Source organism: Podarcis erhardii (assembly GCF_964252035.2).
Source record: "Podarcis erhardii genome assembly, chromosome: 2".
In the NCBI taxonomy this organism is placed as follows: Eukaryota; Metazoa; Chordata; class Lepidosauria; order Squamata; family Lacertidae; genus Podarcis; species Podarcis erhardii.
The window spans coordinates 57,943,255-57,951,805 of record NC_138498.1 but is presented as its reverse complement, the minus strand read 5'-3'; positions in this window follow the sequence as shown (position 1 = coordinate 57,951,805).

Sequence of the window (8,551 nt, the reverse complement as noted above, 5' to 3'; positions counted from 1 at the left end):
CATCGTAGAGCTTCAGTATGCTGATGACAACGCAGTGTGTGCACACTCAGAAGATGACCTCCAAACCTTCCTAAATATCTTCGCAGAAGCTAACGAAAAGCTTGGCGTATTGCTCAACATCCCAAAAACTAAAGTGCTGCACCAACAAGCACAAAACAACCCCTCTGCAGTGCCACAAATCCAACTCAATGGTGTAACATTGGAAAGTGTTGGTCACTTCTCCTACCTACCTGGGCAGTTATCTTTCCACAAGGGCCGACATTGATGCCAAAATCCAGCATTGCCTGAGTTCTGCAAGTGCAGCTTTCTCCCAATTGAAGTGCAGAGTGTTTGAGGACTGGGACATTTGCAGGGAAACTCAAATGCTTTTTTACAAAGCTATTCTCCTACCAACCTTATTGTATGCTTGTGAAACATGGACCACTAATAAACGCCATCTCCAACTCCAGCAGCGGTGTCTCCAAAAAAATTTACACATCACTTGGGAAGACAGGTGAACTAATGCCAGTGTACTGGAAGAAGCAGTGTCAAAGCAATTATTCTTCAACATCAACTTCATTGGACTGGTCATGTTGTTCGGATGCCTGATTATCACCTTCCAAAGCAACTACTCTATTCCGAATTTTAAAATGGAAAGCGTAATGCTGGTGGTCAACAAAAGAGGTTTAAAGACTCTCTCAAGGCACATCTTTAAAAATGTAGTGTATAAGCATAGACAATTGGGAAACACTGGGCTGCGAGCGCTCTAATTGGAGAACAGTCTTTACCAAAGGTGTTATGGACTTTGAAGACGCTCAAACTCAGGACGAAAGGGAGAAACGTGCTAAGAGGAAGGCACATTCAGCAAACCCTCACCGTGATCAACTCCCACCCAAAAACCTATGTCCCCACTGTGGAAGGACGTGTAGATCCAGAATTGGCCTCGACAGTCACTTACAGACTCACTGTTAAGACTGTAAAAAATTTTTTCCTTCCAGTAGCACCTTAAAGACCAACTGAGTTAGTTCTAGGTATGAGCTTTCGTGTGCATGCACACTTCTTCAGATACAAGTATCTTGTATCTGAAGAAGTGTGCATGCACACGAAAGCTCATACCTAGAACTAACTCAGTTGGTCTTTAAGGTGCTACTGGAAGGAAAAAATTTTTTATTTTGTTTTGACCATGGCAGACCAACACGGCTACCTATCTGTAACTGTTAAGACTGTATCATGGAAGACAATCTTACTCAACTACGAGTGATCACCAAAAAAGGAGAAGTATTTAACTTGCTATGCATAATACCTGTGCTTGTTGTGAAAGTGTGTCCCATGTGCCCCAAAACACAATTCTGTCCCCTGCCCATTGTGCTTCTAATAAAAAGCAAGAAAGCATCCTGCCCAGGTGTCTTTCAGTCTTCCTACACTTTCAACAAATCACTTCAGAAGGGAAAGAAACAAAGATCAATATTAACAATAACACAGCCATGAATCACCATGTGCACAAACCATTGTGGTGAAGAACTCCACAGAGGGGAGTCATAAAACTGGGCTTTTCAGTCATGCTATTGCCAAGAGAGAGGGGGGGGGAGAGAAAGGAAAGAAACAGGTTTGATAAAAAGTCCAATTAAATTGACACCTTGTCTGATCTTCTGAACACAAAATGCATTCAGGCCCCAAACCAATAACCTAAGATAATGTTGTCAGACAGATGGCAGCTGCTTCTACATATTTATTGTTTATGGACGCAAATCAGTGAAATGGAAACGTATTTCAAAGGATACAACATTGGGATAATCTTGTTTGAAGAAAAACATGTTCTCAGAGCATTTTCATCTACAAAGTCTGCTGAAAAGCTGCAGCAAGCATGATAGCCTTTGTGTATGTGGCTCAATATAGGCCTTTCAAGTTCTGCCGTCACACTATAGCTCCTAAGGCAGGGGATAGGGAACATCTGGCTCCACAGGCATTGCTGGAATCCAATTCCCACCAGCCAATGAAGAATGACCAATCTTCAAGGATGATAAGAGTTAGTCCAGTAACACATGAAGGACTGCAGGTTTCTGCCCATGGGCCAGCTTGCATCCTACCCAGCCTGTGACCTGAGAGAATGTTTCCCATTCAAATTGTCCCTGAAAGAGCACTACATGTGGTTGCTTCTACCACCATTATTTTGACCTTCACAGAGCCCTCTCTGACACAGAAGTGAAGGGGGAAGCTCCAGCGACTGACAGCAAAGAAGGGAAAGAGAGTTCCAAAGGGGAGATGCCACCACACTAGAGGCCCAAGTCCTACATTGTGTGGAACGGACCTCTTGATAAGATTGCATCTGCAGGAGGGCCTCACCTGCAGAGTGCAGTAATCAACTGGGTATATAAGGAGTCATACGATATTTCATGTATCCTGCTCCTGGGCTGCATAGGGTTTTATGCAACAAAAGCAGCACCTTGAACTTAGCCCAGCAGCTGATTGTAGCCAGTGCAATTCCTTCAACAAGACGGGAACACATTTTGCGATATCCTGCCCTATTTTGTGCATACAAAGTGTACTTCTCCTAAAGACAGAATGCAAATTATTTTAATATGCAGGCAAGCGGAAACATGAGGCGCCCTGATACAGCTTGTGTTAATATTCATATATCTTATGAACAAAGATGTAGTGACCATGGTTCGAGGAAATGATTGTAGTCCAAATAAGCAAAACATGCAGATTCCTTAATTGAAAGTGTTCGTTCTTTGGGGTCAGAAGCCTTTATAAACCTAGCATCTGTTACTTTCTCTAGAATTGGAAATCAAGATCTAACACTGATGCCATTGCTGCCAGTTAACCATGTGCATTAGTGAAAGAAAGAAAGAAAGAAAGAAAGAAAGAAAGAAAGAAAGAAGGACAACATCTCATGATACTCTATAGTTCAGTCATTTGCAATCTAGCCTTACAAGCAAACTTCATTGAACTAGTGTGGACCTCTCACCTTCACTGGAATGGTCAATACCAGTCATTGATTAATGTTTGTCAATAAAAAAGGAAAAGGAAAAAGAAGGTTCTTAGTCCCAGTGAAGGTTCACCTTCACTGGAATGGTCAGTAAAAAAAGGAAAAAGGAAACGAAGGATCTTTTAATGTATGGAAACTGCAAACTGTATGAAAACTGCAGTCTAGAATGTAGTTTTCATCTCTGTTCTTCCCCCTGAACTTGGTATTGGTATGCACTACTATTTAGTATTCTGTTTGGAGCGACAGGCTTGCCTTCAATCCTCTCAGTTTGATGCAAACAAGCCCCACGTATTTTGGCTTCTACGTCTTGGAGAAATGTGACCCTTTAGGCTTTGCTGGAGCAGAAAAGCATAACAGCCAATGGTTGCCATTTAGGAATGCACAGATTTAACTTCATCCCTCTACAGAAGGAGCTCATCTCACACAAGTGCTCATTTCCTATCCTTATGGGAAGCAATTAGGTTTGTGTAGCAAAGTGATTTTCTTAATAGAAAATAAAAAAACCTCACAAAATTCTCCAGCACTACACCTGAAAAAAAGAAGAAGTAGTAGTATAGCTGTTTCAAGGGCCAAATTCATTAGGTAGACGTAGTGAGGTGAGGCGAGAATATTTTTCAGAATAAGATTATTCTCGAGAATGAGAATATTCTTGAGAATATTCTCTGCTAAAAAATTCTCCAGAGAATATTCTCCACAAACTGTACACACTAATGTAAGAACCAGTTTTACAACCCACATTTAAAAAATCTAGTAAATAATAAGTCAAGCTGTGATATTGCCAGTGTAAGTAATGAATAATATTTTTTTGTATCCAGTTACATTACTGGGCATTGTGTCATTCACCATTGGCAGTTCTGAAATGTGAGCTACAGGAAACATTAATTTTATTTTTTGTTTTAAAAATGCTATTCATTTAATTTGATGAACATTTGAATTCATATGTATTTCAACTATATGTAATAGCCTTTTTTCTATTTTGCTGTGGCCTTATTCTTAGCAATTCTACACTTTTGGCCATACAGTGTGATTTATTTATTTTTTACAGAAAGTAGCTTTAATGCTTTATAAAGTACCTAGGCCTAAACAATTATGTGTAACAGCATGGGAGGTGGCCTTAATTTAAACAGTTGATGTTTCTATATTTTTATTTAGTGCCAGTAACTGGTTTTTGCAGTGCCATTCAATGGTACAAGGATGACTGACATACTGAAATGATAATACAGGTATATTTAATGTTAATGGCTTCTTTTTTATATGTATCCATATAGTTTTGTTTATCAAGCTGCGTTTTAGTCACCAAAACAGTTATTAAGTGTTAGAGCTATTAGAAGCACAAGATAGCCTATTACTGTATTTACTTGTATCAAACCTTAACATGCCAATTGTGTTTTTTGACTTGTCCTATAACATGTACATATTCTAACGGAAGAATAAAAGATGATTTAACTACTGAGTTTCCTTATACAAAACCTTAACATGACAATTACTGGTGTCATCACCTTTTAACTTTAAAATGGTTTAACTTTAACTATAAAACATGTTTTTAAGTTTGGTGCAAAAAATCAAAGAATATGAATTCACTGCATTTCCCCATTGAATTAAAGTATCTGTACAGTTTTTGGTTGCCACCTGAACAAGTTTACCCATGAATAAACATGTATATTAACTAATTATATCATTTTCGGTGCATTAAAATTATATCATTTTCAATGCATTAGAATGAATATTCTATTTTAAATGAAAATTATTTAATATTCTCATTAATTGAGAATATTCTCCAAAAGATTATTCTCGAGAATTTAACATCACTAGGTAGACGTATGTACAAATGCAGTTTGATGATTCTGGGGAATTATTGCTATTCCTTGTTGTTGGTGAGTAAGAGTCATGAGGAACCACCTAACATGGATGAATAGAAGTGGGGGAAAACAACCCATAAATATTGCAATGAAATGATGCATACTGTACACTGTTAATGTCCCAGTTTAGATTCATTTGTGAATAAAATTTTATATTTATTTGAAAATATCCAAGATTATGGGTGGAATTCAAAGCAGTGCTAAGTCTCTTGCTCCTTCAGTGCTTCTCCTGGTGTAGCAGAATGTTCTCCCCTCTCCTCATGCACCACCTATGTCTCTGGAGCAGATTTGGAAAGGGCAAGGCGGGAGAGGAGGGACAGTCTCATTGCACAAGAAGAAGTCATTGCACTGACCAGATGCAATAGCAGAACACCACCTGGATTAACCAAATAATTCCTTGCTTCTGACATAAATTTGTAATTTGAAATGGCCAAAAGGGGACTTGAACCCTGGGCCAGTCACTGCCTCTCAGCTTAACTTACCTTGCAGGATTGATGTGGGGATTAAATAAGGTAGAGAACCATGGATAATTATTATTATTATTATTATTATTATTATTATTATTATTTATTTATTTATTTATTTATTTATTTATTTATTTATTATTTATACCCTGCCCATCTGGCTGAGTTTTAAAAACAATACAGCATTAAATATTAAAAACTTCCCTAAACAGGGCTGCCTTCAGATGTCTTTTAAAAATAAGATAGCTGCTTATTTCCTTCACATCTGAAGGGAGGGCGTTCCACAGGGCGGGTGCCACTACAGAGAAGGCCCTCTGCCTGGTTCCCTGTAACCTCACTTCTCACAATGAGGGAACCGCTAGAAAGCCCTCGGCGCTGGATCTCAGTGTCCGGGCTGAATGATGGGGGTGGTGATGCTCCTTCAGGTATACAGGACTGAGGCCGTTTAGGGCTTTAAAGGTCAGCATCAACACTTTGAATTGTGCTCGGAAACGTACTGGGAGCCAATGCAGATCTCTCAGGACCGGTGTTACGTGGTCCCAGCGGCCTCTCCCAGTCACCAGTCTAGCTGCCGCATTCTGGATTAATTGCAGTTTCCGGGTCACCTTCAAAGGTAGCCCCACATAGAGCGCATTGCAGTAGTCTAAGCGGGAGATAACTAGAGCATGCACCACTCTGGCGAGACAGTCTGCGGGCAGGTAGGGTCTCAACCTGCGTACCAGATGGAGCTGGTAGACAGCCACCCTGGACACAGAATTAACCTAAGATGCTGCCCTGTGCTCCATGGAGGAAAAGGTGGGAGGTCCATGCACTAAATAATTCTTTTCTTGTGCTTTACAGGTCACAGCTTCACCCATTGCACACCACTCACTTTATGCCTAGGGAGCAGTGGCTATCTTGAAAGAATGCAATCAACAGACACAAGATAAAGACAAGCAGATTTTAACCTTGTTTGAGGAAAAGCATGTGTGGCCCTATTATAATCTGCACACCTTGAAACACATGTTCATACATCATATGTTGACTTGGCAACAAAGTTTCAGCAGAGACATAATGAAGTTTGCCACTACAGCCCCTTCTTCTTGCAGTCTATTCTATTTTTATTAGAAGGGGCAGGACTTTTGTTGGGGGGGGGCAGAACCGATGTAATTGGTTAGTTAGTTATTTCTATTGTTTTACTTGCTTTGGGGGGAGCTGCCCCCTGCCCCCCGCTTGGCTACGCCCATGAGCCTTTTCAACATTTTTCTTCTCTTCCCTCAAAGAACCACAAACAACTGGATGTCACATGTTTCATGTAAGCATCTGCACCAATTTTCAAAAGCCTCTTACGGAGCCTGGCTTCTTTATCCAGGGTATCTCTGTTTGTGCTTGTTCTCTTTGAAAGCAAATTTACGGCTGAGCTGAAGAGACTGAGAGCCATCAAGCTTAAGCAACACTTTCTATTTGTCAGTGTCTTATCCTCTTACCTTTCGTCAGTAGCCAATAACCCTCTCAGCTTTAGCAGTGATCATTACACTGAAGTGTAAAGATAACAAATATCCATCTATTAAATGTTTGACAGAATAAGAAGTTTTTATATACCTAGGAGAGGAACATGTTTCCGGCATTAAGGGTGAGGAAAATGCTGATTACAGGAATTTTTTTTTTCATATACCTGTACTGGGAAGCACAATCGTTTAGTCCTTGATTTAAATGTCATCTGCTTCCAGAAGTCAGTCCTAAACATGAATGTGAGTCTATTAGCAAGGAGGGAACAGATAATCTCCACTGTAAATTCAGGCATCGAGACCATTTTTACCACAAACCTGCACCTCATGAGCTATCTAGGGAAGCATAGAAGTGGCACATTCTCCCCATGTGTGGATGGGTGGTACAGGTACTACATCATCTAGTGGTTTCAGGCCAACTGTATCAAGAAAAAGGCCACTTGTATATCCACCTAGACAGAAGATCCCATTGCTAGCCCCAGTTCATTGCCAGTTCTGCCTGTTTGACAACAGTGCTTGCAAATCTTACAGAAAAAGCCAAGAGAATTATTCATCTCATAGGGGTTGTTCTGGCTCCAGTGACCTGCGGGTGTCTAAACTCCAATATATTCCCTCTGTAGTGCATGTAAATCATGTACTGGGTCATAATAAGCGTACTTGAATATTCTACCAAATATGCCTCTTGACTTCTTTGTGACTGGAAGGCAATGCTGTTCCTTGTGCTAAGGCAGCCCCATCCTCTGAGACTAAGGACAGATGCATCATCCCGTTCTCCTTCTTTGTCCATTCTGCATGCACTCAAGTCTGTTCCATCCCATGTTTTGTATAAAAAAAAAAAAAATTAAGTACAGAAAATTTGCATTTAAATTGTGCATATTTTATATGCGTTCTTCTCCTAAAATGTGCATTTTGTATGCTTTTCAAAGCATTCTGCTCTAAAATCTACATATATTTGTAATGATTAATTTTATTTAGTAATACTTATATCCCATTTTATATCTTTTTTAAAAAATCAAAAGAGGTGTACAATATAAAATTATATTTTAAAAAGGCAATCAAGCACCATGAAACCATGAAACAATTATAAATATATCATCCATTCTGGCAGCTGTGTATGCAGGCAACATTACTGGTGTGGGTTTTTTTTATGTAAAATGCTCTCCCTTGTTAAAATGATATTGCTGCATTGCAAAATTTACTGAAGTGCATAATCTGATTGATTTACGTAGATGGGAATGCAACTAAGTTGAGGGCCAGCACATTAGGTCTGTTTGCTTTAAAAGTGGAAGGAATTTTTTTTCTCTGCATCCCTATCTGATACAGCTGTTGAAAAGCTGGCTAGAGATGACTAAGAGAACAATCCAAAAGCCTTGTGCTGAACTGAATGGAGACATCCCTCTGCTCAGCCCTGCCAGTCTCTCACTGGCTACTAACTGCAGAGTAATGCCAGCATCACTCGACTGGTGTAGAGCTCCTCCTTCCTCCCCACTAATGTGCAGACAGAAGTACTGCTGGTAGATAACCAGTAGAATGCCCTCAAGCGGCCATTAAGCTGGGGGGGGGGGGCAGAGTTAGGATTGCCAAAATCTCAAACAAGCACCACACAGAGAGCTAAGAGAAACACCATCCTGCCATACCCTCCAAGTGTCCCTATTTTCCAGGGACAGTCCCGGAATTACAGAAGCTGTTCCAGTTTTCGATTTGATCCCAGAATGTCCCAGTTTTGCCTTCCCTCCACACCTTAGAGAACAATAAAAAATGGTGGGTGGGTGC